The sequence below is a fragment of the Lolium perenne genome, chromosome 6, assembly GCF_019359855.2.
Source record: "Lolium perenne isolate Kyuss_39 chromosome 6, Kyuss_2.0, whole genome shotgun sequence".
Lineage (NCBI taxonomy): Eukaryota > Viridiplantae > Streptophyta > Magnoliopsida > Poales > Poaceae > Lolium > Lolium perenne.
This window is the reverse complement of record NC_067249.2, coordinates 25613427-25630096: the sequence shown is the minus strand read 5'-3', so window position 1 is coordinate 25630096 and position 16670 is coordinate 25613427. Positions and strand designations below refer to the sequence as shown.

The window sequence follows — 16670 nt, the reverse complement described above, 5'->3', positions numbered from 1 at the left end:
AAGAAAACGATCGGTACATCGTTCGATGATCCAAAGCGCCACATTGTTCTTTCGGGGAAAAGAAACATCGTGGGAGTGGAGGACAAGACAGACATGTCGAGAAGATTATAATATGTTTGCTGAAATTCCGCCCTTCAAAGTGAACACCGACCCAAGCATTAAGTTAAATGATGAGGATGCTCCATGGATACGGCACAATCGTAAGCAAGCGGGGACACAAGGGAAGAAATGATGTGTAATAATTTATTGTACCAAACTGTGTTGAATGAATCATGTGGATTATCTTACCCGTGATGTGTTTGGTGTCCATTTTCGAATGATTCAATTGACTCGAGATAGCAACGATGATACATGAAATTTGGAGTGACTAAGTCATACTCCTGCATACATGAAAGTTGGAGTGACTAAGTCATACTCCTGCATCTGAAATTTGGAGTGACTAAGTCATACTCCTACATACTTGAAATTTGGAGTGATTTAGTCATACTCCTGCCTAGGCGTATAATATGCATACTCGTAGTCTTCATAGCCGCCGCCATTGTCTTGGTAGTCGTCGCCTTCTAAGTTGCCGCGTCGTCGTCGCTCTTTGTCGTCGCTCGTCGGGCGGCGCTCGTGGCTCGGGCGAGGGTAGCGCGGGCGGGGGATATCGCCGGCCGTGATGTAGTCCATGACGCTCTGCGAGTCCGGCCGTACCACCATAGCCGACGGCCGGCCTCGTGGAAGTTTCCGGGAGGCGGACCGTCCTCCTCATACAGCGAGCGCCCTCTCACGCCGATTGATGAAGAAGGCGTCCCAAGTATGCTGGTTATCGGGATGCCGGCGGGGATTCATCCGCTGCTCGGCGTGAGGTCGAGGTAGTAGTGGTTCGTGATGGCCGCCGGCGCGCGGTACCACGAGGGACGGGAGGGACCGGCACGCCGCCGGCGCTTAGGCTCCGGCCAGCGAGGACGCGGTAGCCGGAGGGCAAGGGTAGTTCGAGGCGCAAAGCTCCTCCACCTGCTGGTAGGTTAGAGTGGGTGCGGTGGAAGCCATGAGAGAGTGATGAGAGATTGTAGAGATGTGATGCTGGCCAAGCCGGGCTACCTATATGTAGTGACAAATGGCGGGAAAAATGGGAGCGGGAAGACAGGAGGCGGGAAGAAAGAGGCGGGAGAAAGTGGCGGGAAGAAATTGGCGGAAAAAATTGGCGGGAAGAAAGAGGCCGGAAGAAATTGGCGGGAAACAATTGGTGGGAAGAAAGAGGCGGGAAGACAGGGAAGAAATGGCGGGAAGACGAGGAGGGAAGAGGGGGTCGGCGGAAAGAGGCGGGAAGAGGGGGCCAACGAACTTTTGAATTGAATTAGTTTTATTTTTTTGAATTTTTGATAATTTGTATTTTTAAGATTTTTGAATTGAATTAGTTTTATTTTTCTGAATTTTTTGATATATTATTTGTATTTTTAAGATTTTGAATTGCATTAGTTTTTTTTTCTGATTTTTTTGATATATTATTTGTATTTTTAAAATTTTGAATTGAATTAGTTTTATTTTTCTGATTTTTTTGATATATTATATGTATTTTTAACATTTTGAAATGAATTAGTTTTATTTTTCTGAATTTTTTGATATATTATTTGTATTATTAACATTTTGAATTGAATTAGTTTTATTTTTCTGATTTTTTTGGTATATTATTTGTATTTTCAACATTTTGAATTGAATTAGTTCTATTTTTCTGAATTTTTTGATATATTATTTGTATTTTTAACATTTTGAAATGAATTAGTTTTATTTTTCTAATAATTTTGATATATTATTTGTATTTTTAACATTTTGAAATGAATTAGTTTTATTTTTCTAAAAATTTTGATATATTATTTGTATTTTTAACATTTTGAAATGAATTAGTTTTATTTTTTCTAAATTTTTTGATATATTATTTGTATTTTTAAGATTTTGAATTGAATTAGTTTTGTTTTTCTGATTTTTTGATATATTATTTGTATTTTTAACATTTTGAATTGAAAAGAAAATTGAAAAGACCTTTAGTCGCGGTTGGCCACACCAACGCGACTAAAGGTCTTTCCGCGGAACCGCTCAAATCCAGCGAAAAGACCTTTAGTCGCGGTTGGTGTGGCCAACCGCGACTAAAAGTACCCTTTAGTCGCGGTTGGCCACACCAACCGCGACTAAAGGTGCCGCCCTATAAATATCGCGCGGCGCGCGAGCGCGATTCGATTCCCCTTCTTCCTCCTCGAAACACTTTGCCGCCGGCTGCACGGACGACGCCGCCTGCGCCAACGACGCCGCCTCCGTCGTCGTCCCGCGCCGGCCGCCTCTCTCGCCGTACGTCCCGCCGCCGCCGCCGTGTATGCTCGTTAAATCGTCCGCCGTGACCGCCGGCGCCGCGCCCGTGTTGACCGCCGCCGCGCCGTGACGCGCCACAGCGCGTGTCGCACGCACCGTGCGTCGTCGCCGCCGCCGCCGCTCGCGAGAGAGAGGACGTACGCGCGCGCGTTGCAGGTGCCCCCGCCGGCCGTCGCGTTGCGGGTGCATGCCGCCCGGCCGGCAGCGCGCGTCGTTGAGAGAGAGAGAGAGAGGCCGGAAGGAGAGGCGCCGGCCGACCCTTTTTTTTTTAATTAACTCACAATTTGTTAATCAAAATTGTAAATCTAAAATTTTGTTAACTTAAATTTTTTTAAACTTAAAATTTGTTATTCAACTTAAATAACAAATTTTGTTAACTCACAATTTGTTAACCTAAAATTTTGTTAACCTAAAATTTTGTTAACTTAAATTTTGTTAACTTAAATTTTGTTAGCCGGTCGATAACTAAGTACTTAACTCACAATTTGTTAACCTAAAATTTTGTTAACTTAATTTTTGTTAGCCGGTCGATAACTAAGTACTTAACAACAAAATACTTAACAAAAAATAGTACTTAAAAATTAAAACTTCAAAATTTGTAACTTACAAATTGTAACTTAAATGAAAAATAGTTTTAAGTAATTTGTAACTTCAAATTTTTATTCAACTTAAAAATATTGTAACTTTAAATGAAAAATAGTTTTAAGTATATTGCAACTTAAAAATAGTGTAAAATTTAAGTTTAAAGTTTGTGTAAAAGAAGAACTACAATTTGACTTAAAAAAAATTGTGTAAAAAGAACTAAATTTTAACTAAGTCAAATTTATGAAAAATCCCGTGCTCGTCGACTTTTCTTCCCCGTACGTCCTCCTTCCCCACCGACGGCGCCCACCTCGGCATGGGAACGAGAGGGGGGCGGCGAGGGTTATGTGTCGGCGGCACCGCCACCGCGCCCTTTCGCCACCGGTTCGCCACCGCCACGCGGTCATTGCGAGGTCGATCGTCCGCATATAACACGCGTCCCCCCTCTCGCCTCCCGCTCGTCGCCCTCTCTGTTTATATGTAGAAGAGATGTGATAATGCATATACACAATTAATTTGTTTTGACTACATGTTTTCGGGGTGACATATGGCTGACGATAGAGCTGACCCGATTCTGGCCAACTATGATCCGGAAGCTGAAGACCATATGTTCGGCATCATAAAAGGCGATATTCTATATGTGCCGACCGGAGAAGAAGAAGATGATATCTCTTCTTATCTGAACCTTGAGGGTGAAGATGAAGGGCGCCGTCGACAAGCGAGATGATGCCGAAGAAACGTCGATAAACGACGATCTTCAATTGGAAGTAGCAACCACCTCCGGCGCCGAGGTATATATATATACATATTGAGCGTCTGGTGATACAAACTAACTGATTTGAATAAATGTGTGTGTACTAACGCGCGCGACTCTCTTTCTTATTTTAGCCCTCGGCCGGATCGTCGAACAAATCGAGTACGTCGTCAAAGCGTGGCGCAACCAAGACGATGAAAGCAGGAGAAACATGCACCATCGATGTTGTCGATGAAGCAACCGGCAGGCCGCTGGAGCCCAGCAAGAACGCCACCAAGTTTGTCAGCCAATGCGGAGCCGTTGTTAGAGACAACGTCTCGATCACCCGCCAGGAGTGGAATGAGCCAAAGAAGGCACGTGTTGGTTTCACTTTTGTCGATAAGAGAGAAAAAAAAGATTGCTTCAACAAGCTTATGGAACATTTCGTTCTACCTCCGGAATACCGCAAATACGATGAGGAGGGTAACAAGATTGCGGAAAACAAGGAGAGGCGCAAGCTAGTCAAACAGTTCGCTCTTTCTAGGATGGCCAACGCATTCGGAAATACAAGCAAAATCTAGCCCATGACTTTGTCAACCAGGGCAAGACTCCGGATTTCATAGGACAATATGAGAAACTGCAACATGATTGGCCAGAATTTGTGAAGCAAAAGAAATCGGAGCAGTTCCTTGAACTATCGAGAAAAAATAAGGAAAATGCGGCCAAGAAGGAGTACTATCATAAAGTGGTGCGCGGAGGGGATCGCTTTTGGCAGCCTAAGTGGGCGAAGAGGGAGAACGAGCTGAGGGCGCGAGGAATCCGTCCAGGTGCGGAGGGATGGGACCCAAGGGCCAAAAGCTGGTGGTACGGGCATGGGGATCGGCTGAACCGGAGACAGGGAGTGTGTTTATCAGGGCAAAATAATTACACCCACCCAAAAGCTTATTGAGGCAATGAGGGAGGCTCAAGAGGGGAGGATCAGGTTCAACGAGAGAGAACGACGCCACGACAAAAGCCCTCGGGAATCCTGAACACGGAGGACGTATACGAGGCATGGGGCCCATTCCGTGGAAAATAGGGTTCCCCGGAACGATGACCCGTACGGTTACGAAGCCGTAAGAGAAAGATGGATCGGGATGCGAGATGTTGTGGCGAAGTTGGTAACTGAAATGGATGTGATGAAGAAAACCGTGAGTGTACTAGTCGCCGAAAGAGATGCAGCTCGGGCGCGACATGCTGAAGATCATCCAATGGATCTCGGAAGCCAGCGAGAGAAGAAGCAGCGTGGCTTCCACGGAGGCCTCACCGGCTGGTGCACCGACGATAGAAATTACTGCACCGGAGCCTGCGGTGGTCGAAATTACTGCACCGGAGCCTCCTCGCTACCCCGTGGACGATATAAAGGAGATGAAAGCATGTCATCTGTATTATCCTATCGGGAACATGTCCATGAAGGTAGCCATCGGCGGTGCTTTACCACCTGGAGCACTCCACCACAACAACCCCATTCAAGATGGCTATGCTCGTGTGACGGTGGAGGAGATAGTCCAAGGGTTTGAGAACCTGGACATTGACATTGCTACACACGAAGGGGTGAAAAGACTTGGAGATGTCAAGCGCGAGTTCATTCTATGGCGAAGAAATTTATCAAGTTTCCGGCGAGGCGCCAACAAGTCCACCCCGTACGGTGGTGGTGGTGGCGGTGGCGGTGACGGTGGCGGTGGCGGTGGCGGTGACGGTGGCGGTGGCGGTGACGGTGGCGGTGGTGCTTCACCTAATACACCTCATTCACGTCAGCCCACGCCGCCGCCCGATCCTCGTCCGGCGGGTGATCAGACACCGGTACCGCCCCAATCCACCTCCGGCGAAGAAGCGAAGCAGTCTGGGTTATTAACCCGGACCCTTACGTACCTAAGAAAACAAAGGTACCGGAGGTATCACGAAGCCTCTCCCCACGAGGCCTTGGGAAAGTAGTGCCGAGGAAGTCGAGGCGGGCGCGGCTGCTGATTTAGAGAAATGGAAGGCGGCGTCAAGAGGAAAATAGAGGCGAGCCCAAGCCGGTATATTCGACAAGGAAAAGCAGTGGGCTAAGTCATTTTTGAACACACCGTCCCAAGCCGCGAAGAATCTGCACGACGACTATTTACGTGAACTTCGTAGGCAAGCACTCGCGTTCAAGAACAGGAAAGAGTTGGCGGAGAAGAAAGCCGTGAAGGACGAGGCCGAGTCAAAATTAGAAAGGGGGAAAGAAGTTGCCCAGCTCGGGGAACAAAGTAAACAATCGATCGCCCCGCTCATAGTGGAAGCCGCCGTTCCGGATGCCCGGGATATGGTAGCAGCTGCGGCAGCACTTTGTGGATTGACTGTAACGAGTGCCGAGAGAACAAGCGGCCGAGTTAGGTATCACTCTTCGTGCCTTTGCTAGGCCTTGATGAGGCGCCAATGAAGGACGTAGTATTTACATATGTGAAGAATGGCCCTCTCGTCGAGCCTGCGCGAGAAGGGGATCTACCTCGACAAATGCTAGGTCTGCTAAATTGGTACAAGGGTTACATAAAACATAAAAACGCCAAAGACTATATCTATGCGGAAGTTAGATATGAGCATCACTTCAAACATTACTGGGTACAAATTCCTACGAGTGAATTGTTCCAGCTGTTCAATCTGCGCGACCTCGACAAATCTATCATCGGTTGCTACGTTACGTAAGTGATTTATTAATTTCTACCCCATCTCGTTCATTGCCTGCCTTGTCCTAACTATCTTGTTGTGTACGCTATTATGCGAGAATGAAGAAGCGGGAAATGCGAATAAGGAACATCCATGATGTTGGGTTCATTGACCCACACATCGTTAATTCACATGTGTTAGAACACCACCCCGCCGACGTGGAGGATGACCTGTGGCGGTTTATTAGAAAACAGCAACGAAAAAGTGATATTCTATTTCCTTACCATTTTGGGTGAGTGTTTCTGTCTTGAGCACATTCTCTTTTGTTTACTCCATGCATGGTATGTGGCTAATCGATGAGTTATGCATGGTGTGCATGTATCGTGTCCGCAGGTTCCACTTTGGATTCTTATGGTAATTAAAGTTCAGACCTCCTCGGTTCTCGTCCACGACTCTCTGAATATGGATCCGGCGCTTTGGGGCGACATGAGAAAAATGTTGCAAAAGTAATTATTTTCATTCATTTGCGCTCTATATCGATCGGCCTATTTCGTTCATCATTTCCTAATATCAAGTAACTAATTAATAACTCTCTTGTTTATTTAATTTTCTTTGCCTCGTAGGGTTTGGAGACGGTTCGTAGATACCAAGGTCGGTGAATTCAAAAAAGAGCTATCTTTTAAAATGGCGGTGCGGACGGCGGGGATACTCAGCCACCGGGGACCAATCTATGTGGATACTATGTTTGTGAGAGGATCCGGAGATACGCAATGAGCGGGACCAGACGTGTGAGAACAACATCACGAGGAATAACCTCCGGAAGACGCTTAGTCCAGAAGCTCGCTTCCGACCACTTCAAGAGGAACTAGCTGGATGGTTGGCGAGGGAAGTCATCGATCCTAAAGGAGAACACTATTACGATGACGTAGAACTTTATATGCACCAGAATTTGTAACTAACTTGTTCAAAATTGTATATGGTCATCCGATATTGAATATATATTGTATATGGTGATCCGATATTGAATATATATTGTATATTCCTCTTGAATTCTTTTTGGTTCTAATTTCAAATTTGTTTGAAATTGTACATTCATATGCATGTATGTATACAGTACCGTAGAATATGTGAAACTCCTTCAAAATTAAAACCCAAAAGAAATAAAATAATACAAATTAAAAAGAAACCAGATTTAGGGGGAGGGGGGCTAAAACCCTAAACCCTGCGGAGGCCTTTAGTCGCGGCTGGCCAGAAGAACCGCGACTAAAGGTCCTCCGCCCAGCGCTCGCTGCGGCCACGTGGACGGGCCTTTAGTCGCGGTTCGTAAGGAACCGCGACTAAAGGGGGGGGCCTTTAGTCGCGCAGCTTTGGTCGCGGTTGCGCCACCGCGACTAATGGCAGTTGCCAACCGCGACCAAAGCCCTTTTTTCCACCAGTGTCATCCTCAAATTCGTTACGGATTTTGCATGGTAAATAAAGTTCTGCAAACATGCAGAATCACTGTTTGTGAGATTTCTTCCGTTTTACAAAACCTTTTTGAGCAAACTCAACTGCGGTTGAAAGCCCTCTCCCGTACCTTCATTTTGGCGGTGGTTTCACTTCGATTGACCTCCTGAAACTGAAATGGTTTGCAGATCAAGTTCTGGTCAGATCTGATTTTGTTGAATTAAACCAGGAGCTTGGAAACTAATTTTTGAATGAAACCAACTGGGTAAAAACCACCTATTCAATACCTTTCAGATGCAGCAGACCTCATATTTTTGTGATTTGTGTATGATTTTTGGTGAATTAAACTTGTTCTGTGTGTTCTGCAGACATGGATGTTAGATTTTAATTCATCAAAAATCCATTTTTGAACCTAATTGAGTGATTCCAATTCTGTAGGATTACTGAATGTTTTCTTAATCATCTCAAATAAGTTTCAAACCTTTATCTGTTCTGCAACTCCATAGTTAAAGCAAATGGTGAAAACATGCAGTAAACTTGTAAATCCATTTGTGAGAGTTTCAGAAACAATTTGAACCCAAATCCAATTGTGTGTGAATCTCTGTTTAAATATCTTTCAAATGCCAGTGGCCTCATATTTTTAGGTTTTTTCTACGATTTATGGCTTACAGATCTTGTTTTCTGTACAGTCAGATTCAAAGAAATTCCTAAAATTGTAGGTTTAATATTTTTGGGTGATTCCAATTGGGTTAGTCTTGTATTAGTCTTTTTGGATATCTAGGAAAAATATTATTAGTCTCTGTTCATACATATTTGTTGCTGTTAGTAATGTTTATGTGTGACATGCATTGTTGAAACAAAACTTTTCGGTTTATCTAAAACCCTTGACCAACTCATTTTAGTAGAGGTGGGCAACCTTTGTTTTATGCTTGCAAAACAAAACCTCTGCAACCTAACATTAGCTCTTTGGTTTTGCTTAAGTTTCCAAATGATGTGGAATATGGTTTGCTTCCTATTTTGGTTGTAGTGTTATGGGAACAAATTAAGTTAGGAAAACTGTTTTCTACTTTTTCAAAAATGTTTGAAAATGCTTTGTGATTGTATTTGATGTCAAACTAATGCACTTGTCCTCTTTAGGATGTTATCTACCAGGGGATATTTGGTTTATACCATAGTGATACCCGAGAGAGGCAATTGCTAAGTTGTGATGCACTCATACCTTTACTAGGTAAATAAATGGGGTTTTCTAAACTAAAACTCTTAAAGTTGTTTTGTGGTATCTATAGGTCCTTAGTATGTTATACCTTGGCTGCATGGTTAGTTTTTGATTGATGAATGTTGTCTTGTTGATGCAATGTGATTGATTGTGTTCCTTTTATATTTTCCGGCGATAGATGCGAACAATTCCGGAGAAGAAGAAGTGGAATCGGACGAGGATTTTATTTATATTGTTGGGATTCTTATATTTATGGAGTTGAAGAAGTCCGGGGACAAATAAGCCAAGGCAAGCCATCTTTTGATCTCTGATTTGGTGTCTAGTTGGATGTCATTTGTTGATGTCCAAAGCACCTTAATTCTATGTGTGTTACTCTCTCTATTTATGTCATCTATGTGTGATTTCAAGTGGGGAACTCCCTAGTGGTGATACTCCACTATTGTCATGGTGATTATGGGATGCATGGTATCATGGCCGTGCTATTTCACTTGGTTATCTTGTATGCTCAACTTGAGCATGTTCCATCTCAAGATAGTAACTTACACCACATCCACCCTCTTTGTAGTATAGAGGTATCAATGTCATGATCTTGGCGTATTCTCAACTTGAGAGAAGTATGCCGTGTACCCATGGGAAAGTAGGTTGGATAGTGATACTCCACCATCTAACTTGTACACTTAGCACCACCAATCTGAAAATGTTTCCTCTTATGTTGTCATTATACATGCTTACCTTAAGCAAGTATGATCCTCTTTACGCCACTCACACATCCCCTCATGGGCGTGATGACCTTCATCTCGGCCATGGTGATGTTTTAGTTCCATTCATGAAACTATAGGATGGGAACCCCTCAAGGTTTACCTTGTTGTAAATGTTTTTGAAAACCTTGGGTGAGTTGGACTTACCCAAGTGTGTGTTATGAAAGGAAAGGATCTTGGCAAAGATGGTTGAAAAGAAAATCTTGTTTTCGAAAACTTTGGCGCCTAAGTATTCACCCGTGACAATTAACCCGCGCAACCACATTACCACAGGAGTGGGACGGGGCTTAGCTCGTAGTTTGTTCTTCTTAACATGGGACACCGCACAACTATATAAGGGTAAGGTTACCCCTGAATCCGGATTGTCGTTGGTGGAGACAATAGTATAACGGGAGGCCTTCGGGGCTGACCCGTCCGGAAGACACTATGGGTCTCCTGGCTTGGCGGTGGAGCCACGCTCAAAGGAGGTGAGCTGCCACGGTGCCGGGGAGGTACATACTCCATAGGGTAGGATCCTGTGCTAAGTCGAATAGGCGAAAGGCTATGTCCGAGTTTTTGTCATTGCATAGGTGATATGCAAGGATGATGCCCAAATGATAAACTCGCGGATCTTGTGGGGAAAGTGTGCAAACTCTGCAGAGTCAAATCTATTCGAATAGCCGTGTCCGCGGTCATGGACGGTTGGAATGGCTGTTGCTTAGCCTGATGAGTTTTTGGTTTACAAAAAAATTGTTTGGAAAATGAAAGAAATGAACTTGTTTTCGGAGTACCGGAAGGGTACGGGAATGGTTTGGTTGACCATATGGAGATGGTCGGAAAGGAAATAAATTGGGTTACCCCCATCCTAGTGTTTTATGTTGTAGAACTCTTTTGAAGTATCTTCTTCAATAAAGATATAGATATGTCATAGGATCTCTCTAGCATTCCCATCAAATGAGGTGGCGATATGCTAACTCTTCTTCAATAAAGATATAGATATGTCATAGGACTTCCCTAGCGTCCCCATCAATTGAGAGGGCGGTATGCTACCTTCCCTCTTATTAGGTTAGCATGATGTCTTTGAAAACACCATAGTATCCGCATCACTTGAGATGCCGGCATGCTATATCCACAAGCAAGAGAAACTGATCTTCTCATGCATGCTATTTCCATAAGAGAAACTATTCTCTCCCTCTTGTCTTCTCTAGTTAGACTTGTATTCACCTTCTTGATGGTTTGCGAGTACAATTCCCAATGTACTCACGGCTTTGTCCCTGGCTATTTACTTGGCCAGATTTGGAGGAACACGACGGATGAAGAAGGAGTTGGCGACGTCTATGCGAGCTAGGAACGTCTTCCCAGTCAGTTGCCTGTAGGGTTATGGCAGATGACTTGGGTACTGCGCTGCTGAAGTGATGATGTTACTCTGATGTTTAGTTAGGCCCTCCGAGGCTATTATGTAAGTACTGGTCATGTGACCATATTGTAATTTTCTTATTCCGCTTTGTAATGGATGGTGTAATTTGATATCAGTTCGGTTATGTGTTCACGGCGCACTGATCATGGGATCGTGAACTGTATACATAACAGGGAATTTCGGACAGCTAGTCCGGGGTCCCCACAAATAAAGTCTGGTCGAATGAGGCAGCGCGACCGGCAGAGTACAACCGAAGGCTACTAGTGCTACCTTGGAGTATTGTAGTAATATAACATAATAAAAATAATGGCCTTGTTTAAACCACTCTTGTCAGTGTGGCATCGTGTCCAAATTTAATGCATTCTGTGGAAATCGGAATAATGCTGTAAAAACTCTCATACTAGTGTGGTATATAGCATGCACCGACACTTTTCAACAAAATGTCGTCTCCATTTCATAGGAGACTGCTTGCACACTGGGATACGATGCTGACATGATGAAGGGCGCAAAAGTATTTTGGAGTATTTCATTCGAGCAGATCGGGGCGACGGTGCGTCTTTGGAGGGAATACCGTGTGGTGTGTCTTTGGAGGGAATACCGTACGTACTTAGGAGTATTTCATTCGAGCAGACTGCTTGCACACTGGGATACGATGCTGACATGACGAAGGGCGCAAAAGTTTGCGAAAATGGTTGTACTACCATCCGACCATTAGTATAATCATTGCGCGATAGCTTACACGAGAAGGAAAAGAGCCGAACAGCTGTGGATAATAAAAGCATTTGGCTCTTCGAGGATCCTTCTTCTACTGCCTTCTCAAAGGAGTACTACTATTGTAATCTTTTTGTTTTTACGGGACCTTCGGGTCCCTTCCCCGTTGAAAAGTGAAGTGTTTCGAATACATTCATATGCCTATGTTTCTATTTTTACAAGCAAATAAATAACAAAGGATGACTCAATGCACAAGTTGATCTCATTTTGATTTTTTTTAAACTTCTTCTATTGTATTCAAATTTGATTAGAAGGAGTCGATCGATTGTACATGCCAATCGTATAGCTTGGTGGGTGGATTGGCATTTGAAGTTTGGTCATTGTGTTCTTGTTTGTTACCACCCTCGCAAGGCACGTCCAAGTATTTCCTGTCAGAATTTATGGCATGTATGTAGTTAAATAACCTACATTATTTCAATTATGAGTTTAATTACTAGGCAAAAGCTTAAAAATCCATATATAGTTGCAGATTAAGATGAACAAATCTTTGAACCTATATCTACAAAATTGATGGCACTAACACATCCTACCAAGCGGAAAGCATGTCTACCCTACTGCTTCCAAAAGGTGGAATTATGACAATAATGTGCAACTGTTAAAATTTGGTAGCCCTCCTTCACAAATAAAACACATCTAGCCATTTTTGTACAGTAATAAAAAAGGGAAATCATTCTTTCATGCATGCATATAATTGTTAGAATCTCTTGTTTGTGAAGTTGCTTAAAATACGATCTCTTCCAAACTTGAGGTCATATGATAACTAAAAAGTTTTGTATGGCGGGATTTTGCATCAAAGTACATGCGCACAATACTCACTTGTGGGTAGAAAGCCAAACAAACTCATATTACTAGGTTTGTATTAATTTGTTCTAGAAATTTCACCATCACACATGATTTTGTGCTTGCGTTAATTTTACTTAAAAAACTTCTTCCAAATTCAAATTTTCTTCAAACATGCCAACGGTACATGTCTACCAATTAATAATTAAGGGTACACCACACGTACTGCCTCGTAGGGTACATAAAAAATTACTATATTTTATGGCATGTACTAATTTCACATAATCTACAACTCAATGTTGAGTTTAATGATCAGCCCAGAACTAGAAAACAAATATACATATAGTTGCAAATTAACATAGAAAAGCTCTAGTATCCTTTAAAACCCTAGAAAATGGCCATGCATGCATGCATCCTACCCATAATAATTAATTAAGGTCTCGATCTCTATACTGCTCACGAAGTTTGGAATTCTGGCAAATATGCAACTTGTTTCATTAATTTACCATGGCGAGATAGATGCATGCACATCGATCTCTTAAAAAATATAAGGGCTCCTTTGATTCATAGGATTGATATAGGAATTATGTAGGAATTGGATCCTATAGGAAAATTTCTATACAAGTCATTTGATTCATAGGAACATATCCTATAGGAATTATTCCTATAGGAATCTTGTAGTACAAATCCTATAGGAAAAAAGCATTAGCTCATACCTCATGGAAATTCCTTTGCTATAATCAAAGACACACCATATTCCTATAGGATTCAACTTGGCATGACATTCCAATCCTACACCTTTCATATTCCTACACTCTTCATATTCCTATGAATCAAAGGAGCCCTAAGTTTGTAAAGGATTTGGCATCCATATATGCTCACCGGATATATAGGTAAGGCCAAGCAAACACATCGAATATTTGTGAAGAAATGTTTTTGCTAGAACCTTCAAATTTTTAGATTTACATCACACACAAAGAACACACCTTTAATTTCGCCAGGTTTGTGCACTAATAAAGTACTCCTACAGTACTAGAAATTGGATTGTTCTACTCCGGAGTGATATGCTCACCGGAGTATTTTTGGATCTTAGCTGGAGCGGCGTTTGGCGGTTGCACGAAGCCGTGCTGGATGTTAAGCCTGTCGAGGCACGCCTGGTGGAAAGCGTGCGCCACCTTAGCCTCATCGGCGCGCCGCTGCAATGCTGCGTCCCTGGGATTTGCAGCCGCCGCATTCTTAGCCTGCACGAAAGCTTGCAGAGCATCCCGGCATCTATAGAGTGCCGGGAACATCACGTTATATACGAGCTCCTTGGCGGTGTTGCTCCTGCAAAGGGCGTCGCCGTGATGCGCTTCGAAAGAACGGCCTGGCTCCACGGCCGGCACCGCCTGAAGTGCGGTCGGATTAGGCGGCTGGCCACGGGAGCTCCCTGCCTCCGCATCGTTCGCGCCGGCCGGGAAGGGGATCTCACCTGCTGGCAAAGAAAACCATGCGGCATGCGCGGGCGGAAAAGCCGGCCAGGGCCGAGCGGGCGTCGCATGCGGGGTTGCGTGGGAGATCCCTGCCTCTGCATCCATCGGCCCGCACGGGAAGCGGCTGGCGAGGGGCTCCACGGCCAGCGCCGCCGCCGCGGGTTGAATAACCGGCCAGTGCAGAGCGGGCGGGTTATGCCTTGGTGCACGATGGACGAAGCGAAGGTGGCGCTGATGCTCCGCTTCCTCGTCGGTGGTAGGACTACGCGCGCGGCGACCAGAGCCAAGTCGGAAGGCCATAGCTATGTCGATTGGTCACTTAAGCTGGAGAGGTTCTCTTACCATTTCGGAGAAGCAGAGTAAGAGGAAGTTGTTGCTTATACGGGTTCACTGCCACATTGGGTTAAGAGGGGCAAAGTTGGTCAATGCCTAGGAAGTTGGAATCGTTTTGGCCCCAATTTTTTCATTACCTTGCGGTTCATCTCTCGGTCTCTCCCACCTCTTCACTATCCCTCCCCTTGCCTCCTTTCATGCTTCATCGTAGTGCATCTTGTTTTTCTAGCACCTTCACAAAAATCATACACATTTGGCCGATTCTGTCATTGTGTGCACTAATAAAGTAAAAAAAATCCATTATATGTGAATACATGTTTAATACACTAGCTCGCAAAGATGTTTCTCAAGGCGATATGCACAATGCCTGCCAAAAATGGGTCATGATAACTAAATTTCGTGTTAATTTTTGCATGACATGTACTCACTTGTGTATGAAGCCAAGCAAACTCATAATCTATACCAAAAAAATGTGAAAGAGTTCTTTTTAGTATCCTTCATACATGGGGTTCCTATTTTTACTTTCTATTTTTACTAGTTACAAGTACTCATGCATGAAAACTTTTGAAAATATGTGCATTTTGGGCTGTGTGGAGACATGGTACAATAATATATTCAAGTTGATATACAAAGTCTAGACATATTCAAACTAGACAAATCATGTATCTAACCCCCTAACCCTAAACTCTGTCTTATGAAGTCAAGCATGCATGAAGAGAATTGGTTTTGGGTTTCAAACATGGAAATTTCAAAAACATCCCAAAAGCTTCATTTTAGAGCGACTAAGAAGGATCCAGGCTTACCTTTCCATTTTCATGTTTTAAACTTGTTTAAATCTTGGTCAAATCTAGGATTCGACCAAGATTCGAATGGGCATAAAATAAAAAAATAGAAAAATGAAAAACCAAAGCGCACATAGTCTTCTTACGGAAATACATTTGTACACCCAAGCATGGGTATGGGTGTTGTCCCAGCCATCCGATTGTTGGAGATTCGGATAAGATGGGAGGTAAGAGAAATCCTTTTAAACCTTTTCCTCTATTTTTACAAGTCGGGTAGGTCCCAGCAAAACAGGCGGAAAGCCACCCGACATGGAGCGACAGAGCCTAGCTATTCCTCTCTCACCCGATACACACCCCGTCCCTCACCTCTGTTCATGTCCACCATCCTCTCCTCCCCTCCTTTTCCCCGGCGGTTGCGGTGGCGGATGCAGCGACGGCTGCGGCGTAGGGGGGATGAGGCGACGAGCCGACGACTACAGCGTGGGCGGATGCGACAGGATTCCCGGGGCACTGACCTTCCTCCTGAAAATCCCGATTCGCCTCCGTCCCTCCAAGCCTGTCCTCCCGATTCAGAGAGCTCCAAGGCTAAAATCGAGAAAACTCCGGCGTTCGCTAAAGGGCCAAGGCAGGAGTGGTCAAGTTGTGCTCCCGTTCATGTCCATCACCGCCCGCCCGTGACTCCCTAGCTGGCCAGCCGCGTGGCAACTTCTCCCACCGCCGGTACGAATCGGCTCCTCCCACCGCCGCATGCTGCCCAAATAGCGGCGAGCTATAATCGACTTCTAACTGTCGTCCTGCTCGAGGCCGGCGTCCAAGAAGGTGATCTACATTGACCTGGGCCTGATGGGGAGCTGCGTCCGCGTCGGCGGAGGCGCTGGGCAAGTTCTCGTTTAGGATGTACATGGCAGGATGGGGAGCTGCGTCCGAGTGCCCGTCGAAGTTCCGCCGCAATCGTTGCCTTGCAGCACGAGCTGTTGGCATCATTAATTCTAGCACTGTAGATCGTGTAGTTGATATGCTATGTGCTTCTCTTTATGCATTGCAATCGTAAAATAAACTAAAACAACAAGAATCTGGAACATATCAAAATAATTGATGTGGAGGACACCCATTTTAATGCACTAACAAGAACCAAATCGGGAACACCCACCATTTTTGGATAAGAACATCAACAAGGAAATCACTCCATACAACATGAACAAATTCAGCATTCGCGAACAAGAAAATTTGGGGAAAACATGAAGAACCGCCGCCACCTACAGGAGTTCTCGCAGGTGTGTGTTAGGCCTGATGGTGTTTCTCCACAGCTGTAAGACGGCATCCTAAAGAGAGCTCTCAAACGAGGCACCCAAGGCGGAGCAGCGGTGGCGACCTAAGGCGGAGCT

The 16670-nt window shown here is 44.4% G+C and overlaps 1 long non-coding RNA gene across 1 annotated transcript; it reads left to right on the top strand.

The window, feature by feature from the left end:
* Positions 1-8819: 8819 nt before the first annotated feature.
* LOC139831872 (uncharacterized) lies at positions 8820-9540 on the top strand. The gene is made up of 2 exons (XR_011746172.1): positions 8820-9005; positions 9172-9540. It is a non-coding gene; the product is annotated as an uncharacterized lncRNA (long non-coding RNA).
* Positions 9541-16670: the final 7130 nt, after the last annotated feature.